Source organism: Erinaceus europaeus, chromosome 9 (genome assembly GCF_950295315.1).
Source record: "Erinaceus europaeus chromosome 9, mEriEur2.1, whole genome shotgun sequence".
In the NCBI taxonomy this organism is placed as follows: domain Eukaryota; kingdom Metazoa; phylum Chordata; class Mammalia; order Eulipotyphla; family Erinaceidae; genus Erinaceus; species Erinaceus europaeus.
This window is the reverse complement of record NC_080170.1, coordinates 88,063,016-88,089,340: the sequence shown is the minus strand read 5'-3', so window position 1 is coordinate 88,089,340 and position 26,325 is coordinate 88,063,016. Positions and strand designations below refer to the sequence as shown.

Sequence of the window (26,325 nt, the reverse complement as noted above, 5' to 3'; positions counted from 1 at the left end):
ATAAGGACCCACGCTGAAATCCTCTAGTCCCTACCTTCAGGGGAGAAGCATCAGGAGCAGTGAAAAAAGAATATCACAGATCTCTCTTTTCTTCTGTCTCTCTCCCCACTTTCAATTTCTCTCTGTTTTATAAAAATAAGTAAGTACTAAAAGAAAAAAAAATCACTCTTCTTTCTAGTTAAATATTCTTGTTTTTTCCAATATCAAAGAACTGGAAATCAACAATATATAAGAGCATGATGTTGTAGTGAACATTAGGTGACTATGATAATTTATTTTATGACTTTAAAACTGAGCTTTCCCTTTTTGCTACTAGTCTATAAATAACATACTTATTTTTCCATATTAAAATATCTTTAACATCAAATTTGAAGTAAATGCACTTGAAATAGTAAACTTATTTTTGATTTAAAATGACATAAATGCACATTGTGTGATAAAGACTGTATCTTTGACCCATTTTTATTTTGATAAAATCTCTTTTTAGGAGACACCATTTCATGTTAGGCTTTTTTGTGCTGCTTAATATATTATAATTAATAATTCATATTTTTGTCTTCCCCCTCTCACTCTGACAACTTTTATTTTTAATCGGTGGGCATGTGCCAAATTGGTTTGTTATTTATTTATAATGGAAAATGACAAGGGAATTGAATATGTGAAATAAGATAAATTTTCTTCACATGGCAAAAAATTTTAGTAATAAGAATGTTTCTTGCTTATCCTTATGAACTTGAAAATAGACAAATTGATACTAGTACCTTATTTGGTAACATGTAATAAATACATTAAATGAAACTGTTCATTTGTGTTTAAAAAAATCAGTTTTGTGAAGACAGCCACATGCATGAAAGGGGACAAAAATACCAAAATTTGTACAAAGCTCTATTTTGACAGATTCTGTACTGCCAATTAAGTAAAAAAAAAAATATGACCAGGAAATATTTTAAAGATATGGAGTCTCCACTGAAATAAAAAGTTATATCTACAGGGGTTATAGATCATTAAATAATCCTTCTACGTACACCCATAGTTACAACCTATGTAATCTGAAGTCTAGACATTGAATGTCTATGACAGAAAATTTAGTGAGAATCCCAAGGACCCCAAAACCAAATCACCCAGGGAGCTACCCAGGAACTACAATGTAATCATAGTCTGAGGGATATGGTCCTTTGAGAGATATCTGCATTTTAAAACATGTTTGAAAACAGTCTTATGGCAAAGCCCTTGTATCTCACCAGAGCTCACCACTGTCATAGACATACTTTTAACTCATCCTCTGTGTTAAATATAAAATAATTTATGAGATATAACACATTTGGTCAAGTAATACACTTTCTTAAAGATTCTAGCACCTCACACTTCTTTTACTAATAATCTAAAATGTGCACTGCCACTGTCCTACTTACACCAGGCTCCTTTTCTCTGGTTCTACCTTTGTTATTAATCTGCATAAATCTTTGAGCCTTTGATAGCACTCAACTGCCACCATTTGGAAAAAAGAAATTTTCTCAACAGTTCGGTCTTAATTTTCATGGAAAAACTGATAATTAGTAGACGATATTTACATGTGATATAAAATAATTCAAAATAACTACATAATTATTTTTATAGTCATTAAACTATAGGAGGTTACAGGCTGAAACTGGCCAGATTTTAAATTACTTAGTAAGACTTTTCAACTAAGGTTAATTCACTAAGCTATGCAGTCTGGGTTAGAAAGTAGGCATCCAAATGTTATATTCCCTGCCTTATATATATACTCCTTATATAAAACCTGGCTTTATGAAATATGGCTATTTTATGACCTCTGTATCTCTGATATATTTACTTTGTAACACTGGGAAATATGATCTCAGTAATAATATTTACAATATAACAGAAATACTAACATGGACAATGTTAACAAACTGGTGAATTTTTAATAGTGGTCTGCTGGACCAACTTCCTTAAAAGGTATTTCTTGTGGATATAAAGAGCATACATACACACAAAACAAAAAAATTTGGGGAGAGGATACCAGTAAATATATTCGTTAAATGCATTTTACTTAGATACAAATTTAGATTCTTTCAGAAATAGGAACTGACTTTTAGGTTTACTTATTTTAGATCCCTAGGTATTATAGTGGGGTATAGGTAAAGGAAGAGGGAAATAGGTAGAGGATGTGAGTATATGCACATATGTGTGTCTTAATGTGAATACAAACACCCTAATTTAATAAAGAAAAATATTTTGTCTATGGCCATACCATCCTGAACACAGTCAATCTCATCTAATCTTGGAAGAAAAATATCTTTATTCTATATTTATATATAGTTTTGTGGAAAAGTATTTTGCTCCAGAGTTGGAGTTTATATAGGTTCTATCATAACATCCTTTGAGAATCTCTTTAAACACCAAAATAGATTTCCAAATAAAAAATTCCATGATTTAGCTGTATTAACATTTGAATGAATGTTTCCACTAATTTATCCAGAAAAAGGAATTGAGTACTGTTTTGAGAGCAAACTTTTTCTTGACAAAACTTTTTCTTTTATAGTAACAATATTTGCCTTCTATCAGAAAAGAAATCATGCAAATACAAAGATTAGATATACAGCTAGATAAAAATAATATTGCAAAGTCCAACTGGTATCCAAGAGATGCGGACAGGCTGAGATGGACTCCTTAGCTTCCTGCTGTCCAAAAATTTTGTTTCCCTATTTCCTATGGTTACCACCATGGAACATGTTAAAAACTCAGTAGGAACTCGGTTTCAACTTTTCCTTTCAAAACACAGTGAAAAACTTAATGGGAAAAAAAAAGTTCTTTCTATCTCCGTGCCAGGCACAATATAAGATCCACAAACTTAAAAGTCAGGCAGATAGTCTTTTCTATGTCCCCAAGCTCAGCAAGTGTCTTAGTGCTACAAAAATTCTCAAATAGGCATGGGACCTAACTAATACATGCTGTGAGATGAGTCAAGGAAAATGGAACCATCTGCACTTTTATTAGGCAGTCAAATAATTAAGAAAAAAACCTTGTATACAAGTTGTGTCATTATTAAAACATCTATTTTTAAACTAATTATTTTATTTGACAGTACAGAGAGATATTAAGAGGGAAAAGAAATAGAGAGGGGGAGAGAGACATAGAGAGTTACCTACAGTACTGTCTTACCACTCATAAATCTTTCCCTCTGCAAGTGATGACCAAAGGCGTAAACCCAGATCCTTATGCACAGTAGCATGCTCACTTAATCAGACAAACAACTGCCCAGCCCCAAAGATCCCATTTTTAAAACTAGTTTTTTTTTAATTGCCTGAAAAATATAACCTAGTAAATGTTAGTAGAGATAAACAGATGGGTACATACAAACCGGTTCTGGAACATGATGGCAAGAGGACCTAGTGGGGGTTGTATTGTTATGTGGAAAACTGGGAAATGTTATGCATGTACAAACTACTGTATTTACTGTCAACTCTAAAACATTAATCCCTCAAAAAAATAAAAATAAACATAACTACATTAAAGTTATTGTACTAAGGCTTTCTTAAAACTTATAAGAGGAAGTCAGGAAAAAGAAAGGAGATGAACAAATCATGGTACCCATCTTCCTCTATGGTAAGAACTATCAATAACTGAAATAATAGAATATATAAACAAGAAATCTGCAATTAACTTCTGAGTCATGTTAATATTTTTCATGGATACAAAGCTTTGGAATTTTGTTGATTACATCTACAGGTCAACCACATACCAATCTCAGTAGGGAGATTACCCATATAAAAATTTCAGTGGATTTGTTCTATTTTTCAAGTTTTTTCAATCCTGAGGGGAAGAAGGGCCAGCAGAGTGGCAATGGCTGGTAAATATTACATTAAAATGTGGCTCTTAGGGGTCAGGTGGTAGTGCACCTAGTTAAGTTCTCACATTACAGTGTGCAAGGACCCAAACTCAAGCCCCTTGTCCCCACCCTCAAGGGGAAAGCTTCACACGTGGTGAAGCAGGGCTGCAGGTATTGATCTGCCTCTCTCCCTATCTCCCTTTCCTCTCTTATTGTATCTATGTCTCTATACAATAATAAATCAATAAAAATGATAAAAGGTGGGTCTGTCAAAGTCTAACTCAGAAAGTACCTTTAGGAAGTGAAAGAGCATGATGGGACTGAAGATGATACTGTAGACAATGTAAAACAAGTATCTATATAAACCCTAAGGTATTTGTCCTCCATTTTATAAAAGTATCTTAAAAATTAATCAGAATTTCTTGCACCTGAAATACAAATGTACCTGGGTTTTAAAGCTCTCCTGAGTGACTATCAAGTACAGCTGGAATTCAAGCCATGGCATTATATTGTCTTGCCTTAAATGACAGTCAATAAGCTTGTATTTGCATGAGATAGTGTACTGAATATTTTTGCTGTAACTCTTTCCCTTTGCTCCACCATATTTGCAGTGATCTTTCACCATTATTACCCAGAGAAGTAATATACATGTGAACATTTTTGTAAAGTTTTTTTTTTTCACAGCTGAGTATGATCATAAGTCTACGAAGGAGAAATCTGTTCAGATCCATCTACAGGTTATAATGAATGAATGCAAAGAAGATTCAAATTTATTACACTTATCCTCTAAAGAGAAGTATAAAGCTGACCTTAAATGTCTTTCACACCAGAGCTAATGACTAAGACTTGGAATGACTTCCTCTTTTTCCTATGAGTTACTACATCCAAGCGGAGAAAGATCCAATTACCACTGCATTACAATGCTATTTCACTTAGAATTTCAAGGCCACTGCAAGTCATTCTAAAGATAATGAAAAAGAAAATGTGTGTTGTAAACGGTAGAATTTAATGTTAGAGGATCTAGATTTTTGTCTGTACTCTGACATTGCTGTAACTTGAGGTCACTCAACCTCAGCTCCCCTTTCTGTAATGAAAACACATCACTCCTGGTGTAGTGCTTTTGAAAGTGTAGTCCTCATTAACATGATTTAGGAAATTGTCAGAAATGCAAATTGTCAGTCCAGCCCTACATTCAGAGTCAGAAGCTCTGGTGTTGGGGCCCAGTAATCCATGTTTCACTAACTCTGCATATAATTCTGATCATCTCCAGGTGACTCAGGTGAATCTACTCCCATAGGTTTACTGTCTAAAGATAAAAATAAACTGTGCATAAAATTGTGTTACTGATACTGTTATTTAAGTAGAAATCTTAATTTTTTTATTCAGAAATGTTTAGAGAAATAATATTATAGTCTACATTAGTTAGATTAATAACCTCATATCTGAATTTCACTTTGAATGTGTAGACGAGTCACAAGTCAACCACAGGTTATGCAATTAGCTTGGAGTCAAAGTAAAAGCAAGGAGTAGAGTTAAGTAGGAAACCCCAGAGTGAACTTGATTTTAATTCAGTCAAACTGTTAAGGCACCAACCACGCACTTTCATCTGTAATCACAATGAACCTTTTTATAAACAAGTCTCTATCTTCTTAGCTTAAAAAAAAGTAACAGTGCATTTTTGGAGTTTAAAATGGATTGATTTCTATAACTCTAGGATAAAGACAGCTCAAGAAGCAAAAAGAAATTAAAAGCTTTCTACATTGAGGAGGTACAATTACCTTGTTTTCTCTATATGTGCAGTGCAAATAGTACTTCTCTAGCTCACATCACATTTCTGATTATTGTAATGGTGGAAACTATCATAAACAAAGTTTTTTAGTAGTTGACTTTTACTTAATAGGTAGAACTTTGTGATTTATTATTTGAATACTCTAGAATGTATATTGGATTTTTGGGCATGCCTTGGTATCCCCCCTCCCCAGATACACACCTCCTACCAGAAGCACTCTATTTTTTTCTGTAATTTATCTGATATAACTACTAAAATGCTTGATACTTTTACATGTAGGATGCAAAAAAAAAATCAAAGAGCAGGGGAATGGGTTGTTAATGAAATTCTCTGATTGTAAAAAGCACTTTGCAATGATCAGGTGGTAAATAATAATAAGAGAAAATAACATGAAGTGCCTAGATACTACAGTAATAGTCTCTATATAAATGCAGACAAGATCAGACATGAATAGAATTTACATTTTATATAGTTTCTGGTGGAGACAGAATATACAGCTGCTACTTTTTCAATTACATGGTAAAATATTGTTCAAAATCCATTCTTGCATCTTATCATTTAAAAAGGCATCATATAAAAATACCCATGTGTCATAGCAAAATGGTAAATGTGTGCAAAAGGTCTACACATGTGATAACAAAGAGCTCAAATAAAAGAAGAGAATGATAACATGTCACTGTTAGAACAGCAACATATTAATGTATAAAGATAATCTTTGAGAAAAAAATTTGGAGACAAATAACTCTTAATGTGTGGTAATGGAACTGCAATGAAGATATAATACGGTAATACACCGCCAATACAGGTCTCTTCGTTGAATCATTTATTTTTTTTCTTACCACTTAAAAATGTTTTTACCAGTTATAACACCATTTTTACAAAATTATCAGATTTCAGGAGTATTTTTTTTTCTTCTTTTTTCTTGCGGGGTTAATGGTTTACAGTATAGTCTTCAATACACAGGTATAACCTCTCATTTCTCCTTGACTGGAGGCTAGGAGACACACTAGTACCATTTTTATAGTGTGGCTACACAAAAATTCAGCCAGGAAGAGTACAGTGGAAATATTGCTTTTCACTTGCTATTATTATTACTGGTTAGTTAATCCATAACACTAACAGCATACATTTTACCTCACTTTTTGTCATTTTTCCTTTAGAATTTGTTCGCTTCAACATAACCTGATGACCTTTCATATACTAAATTATAGCCAATTGTTACTGTTTTTGAAGAGGTTGAGAAGATTATAAAATGTAAGATTATTTTCAGCATATGAGAAGAATCTGACTAAAATTTTGACAAACTGGAGACATCAAGAATAAAGACAAATTACCAAATAATACTGAGAAATAAAGGCGGAATTATCCAAAGTATACAAAGTACCTTTTCCTTTCTTTGTCCTTTCTCTCCGTCAAATAAAAAGATTGCTTTTAGATTCAGTTCTGTCTCTGGTCATTAAGAAGCAAAATTAGACTTAAATCCAACTGCATTTTAAAATATCTCAAATTTTCAACTTGGAAGAAGATACAAACTTTATTAGTGATAGGCTGCATATTTACACAACTTTCATTTCTTTTTTTAGGAGTAAAATGTAAAGAGAAGTACCAACTTAAGAAAAAAATAAAAATAACATTAATGATAATCATACCACTAATATTCTAAAATCTAGAACATGTTTTATTACAAATATTCACCTGTATCAAGGGGGACCCAGGGCAAGGAAGCCATTTCTAGCTTCAGGATTCAGCAGCATCCTCTCCATAAAGCTATATACATGCTCAGAAGAGCCTTTTATAATAAGATCAGAATAAATGCTGGGACCAGCATAAAAGCATCGCTCTACCTCTTGTCCTAAAAGTTAACTATTAAACCATATGTTGTTCATCCTGTTTTTGTTTTATAAATTATAGAAGAAAGAACATGCTTATCAGATTGCCCTGGGCATTTGTAAACTTACTGAGGCCTTTGTGAATACAGTGTTCTTCTTACCAACCATACCCACATAACTTGTATTATCAGAATATCAATTCTGTGCTGTTGTTGAAGGACAGAAAGTATCTCTTTTAGAAAAAACAAGTTATTTTTATGAGTTTTCTGGCTTTAATATCCTCAACTTTGCAAGTGTTTAATAATATCCTTCTCAACTATGTCTTTTTTATTATTTTTTTTTCTACTCTCGTCTGTTCTTCTAATGACTTATAGACTTGGTCTAGACTTCATTTTAGTAGAAGTTGCTTGATATTTTTCAACATCTTTTAGTGGAATGAAGTTTACACACATAGAGAGGGAATTGGTTCTAATGATATTTTTAAGTTTCATCTGTGCAGATATCTTTTCCTTTCATTGATTTTTCTCATGTCCTGTCCACTCAACAGATTGAAATGAATACAAAGGTATTTTTTAAAAAAATGGTTCTTAGTCATTGTTCAAACTATTTATTTTTCAAAACAGCTCTTACAAGCTCCATTTTATACTTTTAGGGAGTTGTTTTTTTTTAATCACCTAGGCAGAGAAACACAGTCTAAAATATTGCTTTCAAATGTGGCATGATTTTGTTTGTAACCCTATTGATGTTACATTAAAAATTTATTAGATTATACCATGTGTAACTAAAAATGAAAGAGCTAAAAGTAGTTTTCAAAAACTAAGTACCAAGGATGGTTAATGTTAAAATTCATTGAACAAAACATGATATTTGACTCTTGCAAAAATGTATTCTTATATACACAATGCATGTGTGGGGGAGATGGGACATTTTACTTGTGGGATTTTCATCTTTGAATATTCTTTAATACAATTTTGAAAATGATTTTACATTAGAACATTTTACATTAGAAATAGTATGGCAGGAAGTCCATTTTTAATACAACCAAGAATAGAAAACTTTTCTATGCCAATCTTCTAGAATGTTACATTTGCTAATATTAGCAGGATTAATAGTTTACAAAGAAGACTAGAAATTAAACTATGAAATTAAAAGAAAAAGATCTGAGATAAAGAGAAAATCCCCAATGGTATTCAGATTTGTCGAAAATAGCAATATTTACTTGTTTACAAAGGAAGATTAGGGACAGAGTTTATAAGTTTTGATAGATAACAATTTTTTAATCTTTAAAAATAAAAGATTAAAACATATGCTCTACTTTAAACTTAGTATAAATGTGTATAAAAGAAAGGTGAAAATGAGAGAAGCAACCTAGAAAAAAACAACCATGATATGTCAGCCCAGGTGATGAGTAAAGTGTGTTGGCACAAATTTTGGGCAAGTGTGACACTGTTCCCCTGAGACAACTGTCTTATAAGACATTTCTGCAACAGAAAGTTAAAAAGAAAAATGTTAGCATTATTCAATAAAGTTTTTATATTTTTATTTTCTGGGAAATATTTCAAGAAAGGTGGTTCTAGGGCTTTTGTTAGAGCTTCATTTCTCTTTAGAGTTCAAACCTCAATCTAAATTACAGGCAATTTTCAGGAGCTCCTCCTGGAAGTTCTATTCCAAATGAAAAAAGTGATAACTGTGATAAATTAAGCCAATCTACATTAACTTCCCAAGTCCTTACTCAAAAAAAAAAACTGAGTATGAACTCAATGGGTCAATTTTATAAGGAAAAAAAAAAGGGGGGGATCAGGACTGATTACTAAGCAGGAAACTAAAGAATCTTGATCTAATAGGTAGATGTACTGCTTACTAATATAAAATTTGTGGCTATATTAAATATCTCTTCTTTGAGCAATCCTGATGGAAAGTCATGTGTTTTAAAATATATATACGTCTCAAACCTTAAACTTTGAATTCTTATAAAAATGTAAAGTCTGGGGAGTCGGGGAGTAGTGCAGTGGGTTAAGTGCATGTGGCGCCAAGCGCAAGGACGAGCGTAAGGATCCTGGTTCAAGCCCCAGCTCCTCACCTGCAGGGAAATCACTTTACAGGTGGTGAAGCGGGTCTGCAGGTGTCTATCTTTCTCTCCCCCTGTCTTCCCCTCCTCTCTCCATTTCTCTCTGTCCTATCCAATGACAACAACATCAATAATAACTACAACACTAAAACAACAAGGGCAGCAAAAGGGAATAAATGAATATTTAAAAATAAATAAATAAAAATAAAATAAATCTTTAAAAAATGTAAAGTCTGACTAATAGCTTATAAGGGTAACATACAGATTGATGGTGAGTGGATAAAAATGCATTAAGATCTTGTTTTATAAAAGAACTAAAGACTGATACTCTTGCTGCTACTACTACACTGCCACTATCAGTGTGATAATTCTTCAGAAATTTCTTGGAAAAATAGTCTGCATGTTACATTTTCTGAGGAAAATCAGACTGCTTTACTTTTGGAGAAAAAGACTAGAACAAGTCATAGAAGGTTCTTGATGGGAAGTCAGAAACCGCCCTCTTCCCTGCACCACCAGTGAACACCAACTTGAAACCTCAGTTCTTTAGAACTAGTAGTAATATCCTGTTTCCTGAAAGCAAAATGCAAGTAAAAGAAAGCAGTCTATACTCAAATGCTTCACCTTTCTAGAGAGCTAGGTATCCATAGCCTTCAGCTTATATTTTTAGAAAATGTTAACATAGTAAACTCTCACCATCACATTGTTTGCTTTGATATAATTGGCTATTTCCCCAATCAAATTACATTACAAACTTCTTTTCCACTGCCAACATATAAATATATAACTAGGCACAAGCATTGATAATACAGAAAGCATAGGATTTAGAGTCTTAGAACCTTGAGTCTGTATGATATTTCCATCCTTTAACATATCATTTTACCTCTCATGCATTAAGTGAAGATAATAGTACTCACATTATAAAATTGCTTTAAAAATTAAACGCAAACTTTTGGTGCAGAGAAGCCACCTAATAAATGGTAGTCATATAGTCATTCGCAGTAAAATCCAATAGAGTATATTAGGTAAGATGCTTACTCTGTGAGATAGGGTATGTTATTGTGCTATGAAATCCATTAAGTTAAGATAATATGATCAGTTTAGCAATAATCTTTAGAGATTTTAAAATAAATTTCTCCAGTCAAGTTAGCTTATGGCTACATAGAACTTCTTTATTTATGTGTTTATTTATATTCTTAAATATATTTATTTATTTTTTAAATTTAATAAGACAGGAATATTGAGAGGAGAGGGGGAGATAGAAAGTAATACCTGTAGTACTTTTTTTTTTTTACACCTCTTTTGAAGCTTCCTCCCTGCAGGTGGGGACTGGGGGCTTTAGCTCCCATGCTCTATTCGCTGAGCAATTCTTTTTGTCACAAAAACTATTTTTGTTTTATTTATTGATGTCACTAGGGTTTCACCATTCCAGGCTGACTTTTTCATATAGAAAGATAGAAAAGGAGAGGAAACTATCACAGTCCCACAGCTTCCACAGTGTCGTGGCGATATGTCTGGAACCTGTTAAAAAAATCAGACCCCTCTCCAGGTGTGTTAGCCTACTGACACCAAAACCAGGTTTTGAAAAACTATACTAGGAAGTGAACATAGATTATGAGGAATAAAGGAAGTACCTTCCAGTGAAAACAATCTGGAAGAGACTATGTTGTGTATAAACAGAATACACATAAGAAGAACAGAAATTTTAGACACTTAAAAGAAATGAGGAATCCATAATAACATTGAGTCCTAGAAGATTGTAGGTTAAAAAAATGATGAAACACTCAATCATTTCCCCACTCATATTAATCAAATAATGATCTACTAGACTACAAATTAATAGGAGTGTACATCAACACCATTCCCACCACCAAAGGATTGTGTCCCATCACCACGCCCGCCCCGACCCCCACAACCGCCAGTGAAGCTGAACATCTACTCTCACTTTCCACCCAGAAATTTTTACTTTGGTTCCCTACTCCAAACACAGAAAAATTGATTGAATGTCTCAAACTTTTAAATGCACAGAAAATAATAGGCTGAGTGTGTGTTCCTTCAATCTAAGCACTTACGACTCAAATTGGTAATCAGATTGAATTTTAACAGTGGGCTCAAACTGTTAACACTGACTTGTTCTTTGAAAGGTTGACTTTCCTAAAAGCTTAGACCAGGGAGAACTGAAGCAACCGGTGGCATTACTTTATAAGATACAGCTATATAAAAGTAACATCAAAGGACAGAAATTATGGTGAAGTCATGTATGCTACAGCAAATCCTAACAAAAAGATCTTCAAAGTAAACCCAATTGCCAAATAATGTGATTATAGCAATAACTACTGCCTTCTTAAAGGTGAAGACAGCAGACACCTCTCATTTCCTCTATAAAGCCCATATTTCCCCCAATCCTGGAACCTCTAGGGTGGGGCTCACTTTTCTGCACGCTTCTCTCAATTCATATTAACCGATACTGCATCTGCTGACCCCAGCCTAGTCAATGCAATGTGTATCACCTCGGCATGCTTCACTTCAGACTGTGTCTAGAGACATCAGGTCTGGAATGTCAACTCTTTAGCCTCGTTACTTGGGTGAAACCTTTCCTTTCTCATAGTATTCTCTAATTCCACTTTGGTTGGTTCACTTCCTAACAAAGCCCCAAAACCTAGATATAGATGAGGTCCCATGAGATACAGCATATGTATACATGTGTCCATAAATTAGGGCAAAATATATACCTGAAAGCAAAAATGCACAATAGTTTGCAGTGAGTCAATAAATGAAGCAAGCAAGTAGGAAGACCTAAAAAGACACCATAAAGTATCTAATGAAATAGTTTTACTTAGATGTAGATACCCTCCTCACCTAATTCCTATTACACTTCCCATAGTCACTTCCCACAGTCACACTTCCCATAGTCACACATCAGCTGGGGACCCAGTCAGGGAATCCTGAGATGCCCACAAAGACATGATGGGCCTAGACCTCAAATAAATCTGTCTCTCCATTGTTACTGGTCATCTATATCAGGAACAACAAAACAGACCCCTTTGGGGGGCCCTCATAGGACCTTGCCCTCAATGTGGATCAACAATGGTAGAGAATGTTCCATTCTCAGAAGGGAAGTTGGATAACATACTCTATCTGCTACCTGAGGAAGATGGGTCCTGAAATTGGTGCAACTTGGAATGTTCCCTCTCATGATCACAGAATACCAGCTCAGACCTACAGGGATGTAGAGGTTACATAGGCTTCTATGCTGAATAAGGGCCCCACATCAAATCGATGGGGATTACAGTCAACAATATTTATACACCTTTCCCATATTTGGGAGCTACTCTCTCCCCTGATCCAGATTTCTAGCCCTTTTTCCAGACATGACAGCATCTTCCCATACAATAACCTGGGTCCACCTCCATATTAGATGTCAGGCTCAGGCAAAATCTAGTCTATATATATATTATACCTAAAATAGAACTACTAGCTATTTCCAAAATGGAGAGCCCAAATCTTCATCTGCAATATTCCAGCCTTTAGGTTCATGATTAGTCAACAATTTTTTTGGCTTTATATGTTAACTCTTTTTTTTCAGCTACCAGGTTGCACATGCTATCATGATGTCAACCTGACTTCCCAGGGCAGATGACCCCACCAATGTGTCCTAGAGCCCCGCTTCCCCAGAGCCCTGCCCCACTAGGGAAAGAGAGAGGCAGGCTGGGAGTATGGATCAACCTGTCAATGCCCACGTTCAGCAGGGAAGCAATTACAGAAGCCAGACCTTCCACCTTCTGCTCCCCATAATGACCTTGGTTCCATACTCCCAGAGGATTAAAGAATAGGAAAGCTATCAAGGAAGGGGATGGGATACATAATTCTGGGGGTAGGAACTGTGTGAATTTGTACCCCTTTTATCCTATGGTCTAGTCAGTGTTTCCATTTTATAAATAAAAATTAAAAACAAAAAGTTTAAACTTTGACTCTACAGTAAGAGGTAAGGTAAGACTCCAAAATACTTACATGTGGGAAGAAAAATAGTATGAACAAAATTCCTAGGAACTCAGAAACATTTAGGAATAAAATTCTTAAGTGGTGTACTCTAAGGTGGTGCAAGCTCCAGAAAACACAAATATTGATGGGTTAAATCAGGACTGAGGAAAATATAAAGCCAAATATGGGCAGCTCTGAAGGGAAAAAATAGGCAGCTTGGAATTCAACTGTCATCACAATTCATTTGTATTTCACATCCTACTGTTTGTGACATTAACAGAATTTCAAATTTAGCAATGGACTATTTTTGTATTGTGAATCTCTGCAGCCATTTTCCATATGTAACTACCACTGCAACTAGCAATAATAGCCTTTTTGATTCTTAAACTAGTTACAATTAAAACTATTCAAATTAGGGGTCAGTTAAAAATTTTACAAGTTATTTCACTTTTATAGCCATTAGGAAAAGTGTTATCCCAGCTTTTTTATCTGCAACAAATTCAAATTATTTGAAAATTAAATTGATTCATTTTTTAATTTTTTGCCATTTAAAAATAAAATTACTTTAGAATTCTATTTTCATTTAACTATAATAAATAATGCAAATTTGTCCATGTAGGGATTTAAGTAGGAGAGATCCACATATAGAGCTCCTACTATGTGCCTACTAGTATGCAAAGCAACTTCAATTTCAAGAATTAAATTTTAATACTATTATCTATTAATTAGATGTGTAACATAAATTTTATGTTCATTTACAGAGGGATTTTATGGCTTATTAGTCTTTGCTGTTAATGAGTATCACTTATTGAGTATCTAGTATGTTCTAAGAACTCTTCTAGGCACTACGTATATATACAGCATACAAAAAGATCATTATTGTTCCAGTTTCCATTTGAGGAATTACAGAAAAGAAATAATGTGTCTTAGTACTAGGCCACCCTATCACCCAGGGCCGAGTCAGAGATTCCTAGGATTACCACACAGACATAATGGGCTTAGACCTCTAGCAGGTCTCTCTCTCCTCTGTCACTGGTCATCTCCATCAGGAACCTTATGTGGGCCCCTACAGGGCCTTTCCCTCAGTGTGGATCAATAATGGTAGGGGCTGCTCCACTCTCTGAAGGGAGGTTGGGCCAAAATGCTTTACCACTCGAGGAAGTTGGGTCCAGCAATGAGTGCAGCCTAGAATGTTCCTACCTATGACCACAGAATGCAAGCTCAGACCTACAGGGATGCAGAGGTTACACAGGCTCCTGCAATGAATATGGGTCTTAGATCAAATCGATGGGGTTTACAGTTAATGATATTTATATAGTTGTCCCATATTTGGGAGATGCTCTCATCCCTGATCCAGCTTTCTAGTTCTAATTCCAACTCTGACACCATCTCCCCAGATAATACCTTTGGTTCATTTGCATGTTAGTTGTCAGGCTTAGGAAAAAATTAGTAAAGTCAAAGGCCCTTGGAATATACATAAAATAGACCTACCAGCTTGTTCCAAAATGGAAACACCAAATCTCACCAGCTATATTCTTGCCTTTAGGTTCCTGATTATTAAACAAATTGTTCTGCTTTATATCTTAATGCTCTTCACCCATCAAGTTGCAGATGCTACCATGACACCAACCTGATTTCCCAGGGAAGACTACCTCACCAATGTGTCCTGGAGCCCCACCTCTCCAGAGCCCTGTCCCACTAGGAAAGATGGAGACAGGCTGGGACTGTGGGTTGACCTGCCAGCACCTGTGTTCAGTGTAGAAGTCAGACCTTCCATCTTCTGCACCCCATAATTATTCTGGGTCTATGCTCCCAGAGGGATAAAGAATAGGAAAGCTTTCAAGGGAGAGGATGGGATACAGAACTCTGGTAGTGGGAATTGTGTGGAATTGTACCCTTCTTATCCTATGGTCTTGTTGATATTTTTTATTTTATAAATAAATTTTTAAAAAGAGTATGTCTGTGATCATATAATTTATAAATGGAAGAAGTGATGACCAAACATATTGCTCTATACACAGAGTCTATCATTTGCCATTTATTTATTTATTTTATTTATTTTTTTCCCTTTTGTTGCCCTTGTTGTCATTTGCCATTTCTTATAAAATGCAATTCAGTTAAAAATAATCTTTAAGTTCCAACTATGTGGCATGTGTTAGGCAAAATGCTTTGTTCACTATCTATCCTGTAAAAATATATAACTTGATAATATCGAATCTTCTCCTTCTCCTCTTCAAGTAACTTTGTATTTTTAATTCTTCTCAGTTACTACTGGTATAAAGAAAGTTAGCTTTGTATGAAAAATATTAGGGCTCTGGATTAAAATTTTCTTTTTAATAAAATCAAATCTCATTAGTCACAAATTGTTGAAACAAAATTTATAACATGAATGGTATGTATAGCAGATTCTAACATCATTTCTACTATGGCAGAAGAAATTAGTCCATATAATGTCATTGTTCCATTGAGATAAATTGTAATTTTAGCTGTAAACCCTAATTTTTTTACTCTCTGCAGCAGAAATGTTATCTTTGTTCTATCCTCAGTAAGAGATGTGCTTTGATTTGTTCTGTCAGTAGTGACAATGACTTGTACTGGACAAAGTATATTTTCAGCAAGTTTTCTAGTAATGAAAACAAGTGTGATTGTAATAATAATAGAAAACAACCTAGTAATAATAACACTTACTAAATAATTTTCTAGGTGGCAAGTTCTGTAACTAGTGCTTTGCACATAATTGTCTACTCATCTCTAAAGTTATGAAATATTTACCATTAATAATCTCATATAAGAGGCCAGTTGGTGGCGAACCATATTGAGTGCATATGTTATAGTGCTCAAGGACCTTGGTGCAAGCCCCTAGACAGCAACTTGAAAGGGGAAAGCTTTGTGAGTGATAAAGCAGTGTTTCCCCTTGCCTATCTTGCCCTTCCTTCTCATTTTCCCTCAAATAAATAAATAAATAAATAAATATGATTTAAAAATAAATGACATAGGACACTGAGACACATAAAAATTGAGTACCTGACTAGTACCTCACAGAGAAAAAGCAGTATCAGAATTTGTACCCAGTAAATGTGGCTCTCACACATGTAATGGTGGTGGTGGTGGTGGGGCAGCTAGTGCTCTAAAGTCTATATAGAATACTGCTCCTGTACTTTTCTAACTACATCCAGTTGGGTTGGGACCCAGCTGGTTTATGAACTCAGTCTAATGAGTAAAAGTTTCTATTGTTGCTATTCATACTGACTATTAAAATTCTCGCTTCTGAGAAAATGGAGTCTGGGTGGGATAACACTAGCATATAATATATTCTCAGAAACTATATGCTTAGTAGTTTCTTTAAGTACTGAATTGATGGGTAATTTCCTTCCTTTTTAAAAAAATATTTTTATTTATTTATTTTTCCCTTTTGTTGCCCTCGTTGTTTTTCATTGTTGTTGTTATTGTTGTTGTTGTTGTTAAATAGGACAGAGAGAAATGGAGAAAGAAGGGGAAGACAGAGAGGGAGAGAGAAAGAGAGACACGTACAGACCTGCTTTACCGCCTGTGACGGGAGTTCAGGCCCTAGAACATGATGGTAGAGGAGGACCTAGTAAGGGTTGAATTTTTGTGTGGAAAACTGGGAAATTCTACATATGTACAAACTATTGTATTTTACTGTCAATTGTAAACCATTAATCCCCCAATAAAACAATAAAAATATTTTTGAAGCTGGATATAGGTATTTTCAACACTAAATTTACTAGTTCTGATGTCCTTCAGTTCTGAAAGCCAGCAATAATTGTGTTAAAGTCTAAATATCCAGTTTTTAAACTGCACAGAAAAAGTCTTCGGTTTAATCAGTGTACAAAATGTACAGTTCTGAGAACATTTTTCTTTTAAAGTTATATATGTTTACATGTAATAATATATATATATATAATTCAGTTGAATATATTTCACATAGACATATTTTACTTAAATTCCTAGATCAAATACTCCTGTCTTCTGCCTCCATATTATTCACTTTTAAGTAGTTATTATTAGCAACAAATAACATTAAGTCATCTTAACAATGATTTACATTCAGGTTAGGTCTGCATTTTTCTGCATTTCATTTGAGAAATATCAGCTAGTCTCAATTTAATTCTAGTTAAATTCAGATACTCTGAGCACTAGATGAATTAAAATGATAGTAATCTTGATCTGCCTTCAATATGGCCACAGTAGGACGATAACATGTATGGAGTCTAAATATGATTTTTGTAATACATTGATTTATGGATCTTATATCCTTTCAGATAACAGAGGAATATAGTGCCACCTGGGAAAATGCCAAGTTATGCTCATTATTTTTGGTCCCCTTCCACTCCAGCATGGGCAACCAACAACTGATTCATACTCCCATTACATCATGGTTGAATTACAGAAGTATTCTTTAGTTTGACCTCTGCATGTCTCTTGCAAATCATTTATAGATAGACCAGAAGCTAGCAGCTGGACTTCATTTTTTACTTTAGCAGTCACCATTTTGTTTCTCCAATTCACTGCAAGTTTCATTGGTTACAAGTCAAGTCAAAACTCTAAAAGTCACTTAGATTTAGTGGATTAAATCAGAGAAAATGTTATCATTAATTTGCCATAAGTTCATGTCACTCAGCTACACTGTGTCATTCTCTATTCTCTATATATCAAAAGGATGCAATAATATGATCCTCTCACAAAAGACTAATGGAATATTAAGCTAAAGTAACTAGCTACAAAACATGAAGAAATGAATATGTTATATATGTTTTAAATCCTGTATGGAATTCTGGTTTAATTTTTAAGTCTTTCCAAGTCCTTATAATTCTGTGGTATTCATAATAAAGTAGGCAGATGGCTTAGTTTCTGAACATATGCTTTAAATGCCCCCTTTGCTATTTCAAAATAATGGACCTAATTGTGCTCTCAGATAGTCACAAGAAACTTCAAGAAGTTTTATCCTCTTGAAATATGAGGATAAAATTATATCCAATGGGAATTAAACTTTAAAAATATATTTTCTAAACATTTTGATTATCTCTAGACTAGATATTAAGATAAACTATATTTCAGCATAAAATGCTACAGAACAAAATAATGAAAACCAACAACAGAATATAACACGGTTCAAGAAATAGATAAGAAGGTGAAATATATTTATATTTCAAAATTCTGATTCTCTAAAACCTTTTGAGCCTCATCTGGTTTAATTTCTCAGTGACTGCCAGATTTTCAAATGTTGTTATTATTCTTATTATTACTTCTACCATGTAGATGCTTTATTGTTAAAGCACCTTGAAATTATCAATTAGTTAATTTAGTTTAAATTATGTTTATAGTTTTGTTTTAAGTCCATTTTATTCAAAATTATTACAGTCCTAAAATGCTATTTTACCAGCCAATTATTTGTTGATGAAAGTGTACTGTCCAGGTTTTCACAGAACATGAATAACCTCAGTGTATATATGCATTTTGATAATGCTGTTCACAGCATCTACTTGTATTTAGGAGAGTAACTCTGTTTCTTAATGTCTACAATTTATGCAGAGAGCATAGTCTTAATTTCCACACTCATATTTCCATTTACTTAAATTTGGTTTTCAAAAGCTTCTAAACCAGTTTCATTTACTTTATAATGTTCACAAACTCAACAGCTTAATCAACATTTTGGAGAAAAAGACCACACAATTGAAAATAAGTACACATAGGCTACTACAGACAGCCAAAATGACTATTCCAAAACTGTGATGTTTCTTTAGAAATTCTGAACAAGAACTATCTTTGGTGCTAATGTAAACCAGAGTTTATTTTGAAAATGAATGCAATAGTTGTATCCAAATGTGTTTGGGACACTGTTAAGACAGGTCATAATTAACAATGTTCACAAAAAATTAAAGATTCTTAAACCAAATAATATATATATATATATATATATATATATATCCACAAGCATCTGAACAAAGTTTATAACTATCATTCTAGAGCAAAGCATTAGCAGCTTTTCTGCTGGTAAAGAAAGAAACTCTGAGAAAACTCTCTCCTCATTTCTAACTTTCACAATAAATGCAACATCGAAACTAAACTCTCAGTCAACTTAGAAATACGCCAAACAGAATTCTTATAAACAACAAACTGACTAAAAGACCCAGCAGATTAAATTTTCGTCTCATACTTCCTTTACTTTCCCTTGTTCTTTCACTTTTCATGCACATACAATCACACTTACCTGCACAAAAGTCTGAAACATCAGTCTATGAGTTTTTTTTGAAATGTACTCTGTACCGATGCATTTTTCTGAGTTTCTTTCTAACCCTCGGGAATGTTAAGAATTTAGGAAGAGAGCCACAGCTTAAGAGAGCAATTATTTGCCAGTAAATACTCAATTTGCTTGTCCTGTGATTTTTCTTCTAACTTGCATATTCAATAATCCGTCCCTGACTGCGTCATGAGCACAAAAAGTCTTTTCTCCAAAGGAGAACACTTTCACCAATCAACCTTCAGCCATGCCAGGGCACAACTCGTCAGGGTGATTTGTTAGCTTTAATTAATAATTCCTCACACTGGCCATTTTAACAAATAACTCTGTGAGACTGGGACACTAAATGGCTATGATTCAGGCTGATCAAACTACAGTGGAAAGGGGTGGGGTGGGGCATGGAGGAAGTCGAATGCCGTTTATAAACACCTCAAATCATACTCTTTCAGTTTACAATATAAAGGACATCTCAGCTGAATTACCACGCAATGTCCAACAATTTGTATTCAGATGGTAGCCATATGTTTCTCCACTTTATCTGCTAAGACTCCTCAGTGCCAACACAGTCATCGGGCAGACAACATTTACACAAGAGGTCTCTAGCGTCCAGATTGCACAAGTTTACTGAAGGGTAAAGTTGAGAAATCAGACATATAAGGCGCTACTCTGTGAGTGTGTATAACAGTCTAGAAACACAGAGGTAAGGGTTACTAGGCACAGATTTATTCCAATCTGTTGTATGATAATGGTTTTTTAGTCTTTTTTTTTTCTTAAAGTTTCATACCTAATCCTTAATAAGTTAACAATAATGGCTGATTTGTTCATGCATTCCACAGACATTTATTGAATCCCAACTATGTGACAATCACTGATTAAATGCCAAGATTTTTTTATAGTAATTTTTATCCTAAGGAATTCACCCATATATTTCTTTTAAACATACAGGTTGCATTCTAGAACACAACCACTAACCAGGCAGCACTGAAATAAAAATAAGGACTCATAACACTGTTTATGTGTTTCACCCAAGTAGTAAGTGTTCCACAGCATATTTGGGTTCATTCACAAAAGTAATGTTCATATTATAAAACATAAAACACAAAAAAGTAATTTTTTTCAAAGATTAGAAATTTTCCTAAAGTGACTACAATACTTGGAAGTTTATCAGTCTGTTCATAAGCAATGTCAATAGATTCATAAAGTACTTGCAAAAAAATAAAATGGAGAAAATATTTATTTCCTCCTGATTTAGTGCATGTGGATATTTGTGTGAATCAGAAGTCCATTAAATTATTGGATTAACAAATTTAATAATTAGTAGGTATTTACTAAGAACTTACTCTATCATAGCAACACGTTAAATAAAAGTGGGTATGTAAAAAAAAATATATATATATAAGCTTTGTCTTCAAGAAGTTCATAACTTCACCAGATTCTAAAGGGGAAATACACAATTAAATGAAAAATACATATATTGCCATATACAGCAAAAAGCAATGATACAAATATGCAGACAAATGATAGGATCCCCAAAGGTGTTGCATAGACTATTGGTAGAGGTAAAGTACTGGTAGCAAAGATATGGAGAACAGTTTAGGACTAGGCAAGAATTTAGGCTTTTCTTTTTTTTTTTTTTTTTCCTCCTCCAGGGTTATTGCTGGGCTTGGTGCCTGCACCATGAATCCACCGCTCCCGGAGGCCTTTTTTTTTTTTTTTTTTACCCCTTTTGTTGCCCTTGTTGTAGCTTCGTTGTGGTTATTATTATTGCCCTTGTTGACACAATTCGTTGTTGGATAGGACAGAGAGAAATGGAGAGAGGAGGGGAAGACAGAGAAGGGGAAAGAAAGATAGACACCTGCAGACCTGCTTCACCGCCTGTGAAGCGACTCCCCTGCAGGTGGGGAGCCGGGGGCTCGAACCGGGATCCTTATTCCGGTCCCTGCGCTTTGCGCCACATGCGCTTAACCCACTGCGCCACCGCCCGACCCCCGAATTTAGGCTTTTCTAAAACTAAATAAGTTAGATTCAAAACAGAAGTGACTGCATTTAATAGATGATCATTTCTGGCTCATAATGATAAACATTTGGGAGCTTAAATATTTATTTATTTCACATGAGAGAGAGAGAGAGAGAGAGAAGAAAACAGAGAGATAAAGAAGCTAAAGCACTACTGTAGCATACCTAGTGCTAGAAATGGAATTCAGGTCACTATGCATACAAGTTCTGCACTTTACCTATTGAGCTACTTTCTCGGTCACAAAAGAAAGTTATTAAGAATAAAATAATTCCCAAAATCCAATTCCTTGATATCATCAGGAAAATACGCAACATTTCTAGAATGGCTGCATACAGTGACAAAATGTCTTTTTTTTTTTATTTGCTTTTTATTTTTACTTCTAGCATGTTTATCTTAGGTAAATTATCTAGCAAATTATCTTAGGTAAATAGAAAGTATTCAAGACACTTGCTACATTTTTCCAGCCCATTTTTTTAATTATGTACACACTGGTACAGCTTTTATTTTCAAAGTGCCATACAGTAAAGCATATCTGCAGAAATGTTCAGGAAATGGGGGCGGTAGCACAGAGGGTTAAGTGCATGTGGCTTGAAGCTCAAGGACCAGCGTAAGAATCCCAGTTCAAGACCCTGGCACCCCACCTGCAGGGGAGTCGCTTCACAGGCGATGAAGCAGGTCTACAGGTGTCTATCTTTCTCTCCCTTTCTCTGTTTTCCCCTCCTCTCTCCATTTCTCTCTGTCCCATCTAACAATGACGACATCAATAACAACAACAATAATAACTACAACAACAATAAAAAACAAGGGCAACGAAAGGGAACACACTATAGGGAGAGTTATAAGGGTAAAAAGGGTAAAAAGTTTGAATAAAAAATATATATAGTGCTTAATAAGATTTTTCAAAGTCACTAGATACTACTGCAAGTAGTATAGAATTCTTAATAATAATAAGCATTTTGTTTTAAATTAAGTTAAAATATGTTGTCAGCATTCTTTACTCAGCATAAATCAGTTACACCCAATCAGCTAAAGAGTTGACACACTTTATTAATCCATTAAAGATACGTATATATTGAGCTCCAAGTATGTACTTGTAATTTATAAGTAATTTTTTGTTTTTTTATTTAACTTCATTTATATTAATAGGTACTGAGTATAATGACATTTTTAAAATATTGAAAGATAATTATTGGTATCCATGAATATTCCACCCAGCTAAATTATCATTCAAATAGAAGAGACAATAAAGGACCACTCAAATATATAGAAGCTAAAGAAATTTCCCACCACCAATTCTTCTTTGCAAGAAGTACCGAAAGTAGTCCCACATGAAAAGAAGCAAAGGAATTCAAACCCTAAGTGAGATGGTCAGTGGCAGATTAGAACCAGAAACACAAATATCAACAACGGGAAAGAACAAATAAGACAAGGGAGGACAAAATGGAAAGAGCAATATAGTTTATGTTGGTGAATCAAGACCAACTAAAAAGATTGTTGTGGATATCTTAAGTCGGACACAAAACTCATGATAACCACACAACAAAATGAAGGCACACGAAAAGAATAATTATTAATGCCTTTCTAATAATAACTTTTAAATATTCAACCAGTTACAGTCTTAGACCAGGGAGACCAGAAACAACCAGTCCTGTCAGTATCTAAGATATAGTTATTTGTAAATAATATTAAATGATACTAGTTCATGGTGAGGTCTACTATGATACAGAAAATCCTAATCATGGAGCTTTCAAAATAACCTAAGCTCCCAAATAATTTGCTTATAATAATACTACTTATCTATTGTCTTCTTAAACTTTAAGACAGCAAGAAATCTTCCTCATTCCCTATAAAACTTATATTTCTCCCAGCCCCAGGAACTTCTGGAGCTTTGGCTGTTTTTCTTCATGCTTCTCTTGATCCATACCATTTGATACTGTATCTGATCTGAACTAAATAAGTGCAACCTGTACCACCTTGACATGTTTCACTTCAGACTATGTATGTCCAGAGACGCCAAACCTGTAAACCCTCCAGTTTGAATACTCACTCTGGTGAAACCTTTCCTAACTCATGAGACTTCCTAGTTCCATTTCAAATTGTGAACTTACTAAAACATTTACAGAACCTAGATACTAACCAGGGTCCAAGAGAACAGGTACATGTACAAATGTATTCATAAGTTAGGGGAAAATATATACCTTAAAGTAAAAGCGTGCAATAGTCTGCAGTGAGTAAGTTCACCAATGTTCAGTGGAGAAGCAATTACAGAAGCCAGACCTTACACCTTCTGCACATCATACTGACCCTAGGTCCATGCTTCCAGAGGGATAAAGAATAGGAAAGCTTTCAAGGGAAAATAGGAAAGCTTTCAAGGGATATGCAACTATGCAACTCTGGTGGTAGAAACTGCCAGAATTGTGGAACTGTACTCTTCTTATCCTATGGTCTTATTGATATTTTTTATTTTACAAATAATTTTTTAAAAAAGAATGCTTTAGGAGCCAGGTAGTGGCAACCTTGTTAAGCAATCACATTACAGTGTATAAGGACCCAAGTTCAAGCCCTTGGTCCCCACCTGCAGCAGGAAAGCTTCACAAGTGGTGAAACAGGGCTGCAGGTATCTCTGTCTCTCTCCCACTCTATTTCCTCCCCTCTCAATTTCTCTCTGTCGCTACTCAATAATAAATAAATAAATTTAAAAAAAAATAATGCTTTTAGCTATGACCATGGACTATGAGCTCAGACTGACACGGTCTCAGAGGTTACACAGGCTCCTGTGATAAATATGAGTAGATATTGGCCTTAGGTAAACTCGATGGGGTTTCCTGTTAATGGCATCCTCATATTTGGGAGATACTCTCTAATCCAGGTTTTCTACTCCTATTCTCAACTCTTGACACTATCTTCCCCGACAGTATGTTGAGCGCACCTGCATGTAAGCTATCGGGTTCAGGCAAAATTTGGTAAAGTCATGGGCTCCTTTGACTAAAGGAAATCTATTTTATATCTAAAATAGATTTCCTAGCTTCTTATCACACAAAGATCCTGAGTTCCATCTACAATATTCTTACCTTTAGGTTCCTGATTATTAAACATTTTGCCTTGCTTTAAGTTTTACCGTTTTTCAGTCACCAAGTTGCAGATGCTACCATGACACTATCCTGACTTCCCTGGGCAGATGGTATCACCAAAGTGTCCTGGAACCTGGCCTCTCCAGAGCCCTATTCCACTAGAGAAAGAAAGAAGTAGGCTGGGGGTATAGATTCTCCTGACAACATAGATTCTCCTGACAACATCCATGTTTAGAGGAGAAGCAACTACAGAAGTCTGACCTTCCACCTGCACCCTCTAAAGAGTTTCAGGCTATTCTCCCAGAGGGATAAAGAATAGGGAACCTTTCAATGGAAGGGATGGGACAGGAAATTCTACTGGTGGTAATTACATGGAATTGTATCCCTGTATATTACAATCTTGATAAACATTATTAAATCAAAAATTAAAAAAAGAATACCATCCAACAAAGTGACAGATAAAATTAAATAGTCAGAAATCAATAACATAAAACAACCCTAAAACAAGAATCAGAATGGTCATACGTAAACCACATATATCAATAATTACTCTAAGTATAAATGACTTAAATTGACCAACCAAAAGGCTCAGAGTGGCTAAATGAATTAAATAGAAAGATCCATCCATTATATATCTCCAAGAATAACTATTTCAAAGGGAAGAAAAATAAAAGTTCATAGTGACAAGCTGGACCAAGGTGTTCCACATCAGTGATGTGAGGAAAAAAAGGCAGAACAACTACTCAGCCATCAGATAAAATGGGCTTTCAGGCAAAGAAGGTAATGAGACATAGATGTACATTACACATTGGTCAGAGGATTAATACAACAAGAAAACTTGGCCATCACTAATATATATGCTTTGAATACAGCTTCACACAAATATATAAAACCAGTATTAACTAACCTGAAGGGAGAGAATAACAGAAAAATAATAGTAGTAGGAGAACCTAACACACACTCAAAATAAGAAGCTAGAGACAGAAAAAAAAATCAACAAAAAAACAGGAACTATACATGAAGTCATAGACAACATGAATTAAAAAAAATATATATATATAACATTCCATCCCAAAATAATGAATACATGTTCTTCTCAAGTGCCTATGGATTACTACAGAAGAATTACTGTACATAGAGACATAAAGACTTAATAAATACGTGAATATTGATCATAAAAAGTGTCATTTCTGACTATGAGGGTATGAGTCTAGAAATCAATCTTTTATGGTACTTTAAATCCTAACCATGGGATTTTCAAAGTAAACCAAGTTTCCAAATAACTTGATTATAATAATAATTATTTGTTGCCTTCTTAACTCTAAAAGAGTATGGAACTTTCCTCATTCTCTATAAAACTCGTGTTTCTCCCAGTCCTGGAATCTCTGGACCTTGGCTCATTTTTCCTTCATGATTCTCTTGATCCATACCATTTGATACTGCATCTGTTTATCTCAACCAAATCAGTACAACCAGTGC

At 34.4% G+C, this 26,325-nt stretch overlaps 1 protein-coding gene across 12 annotated transcripts in view; it reads right to left on the bottom strand.

Moving 5' to 3' along the window:
- Nucleotides 1-26,325, bottom strand: part of ZBTB20 (zinc finger and BTB domain containing 20) — a 768,805-nt gene that overhangs the window by 493,969 nt on the left and 248,511 nt on the right. Inside the window, exon 1 of one of the 12 annotated variants that reach the window (XM_060198325.1) lies at nucleotides 19,729-20,147. The exons of the other annotated variants lie outside the window; for them this stretch is intronic. The gene's annotated coding sequence lies outside the window, so the exon portion shown is untranslated. Of the gene's footprint in view, nucleotides 1-19,728; nucleotides 20,148-26,325 lie in introns of those variants that run through there. 12 annotated transcript variants of the gene reach the window in all.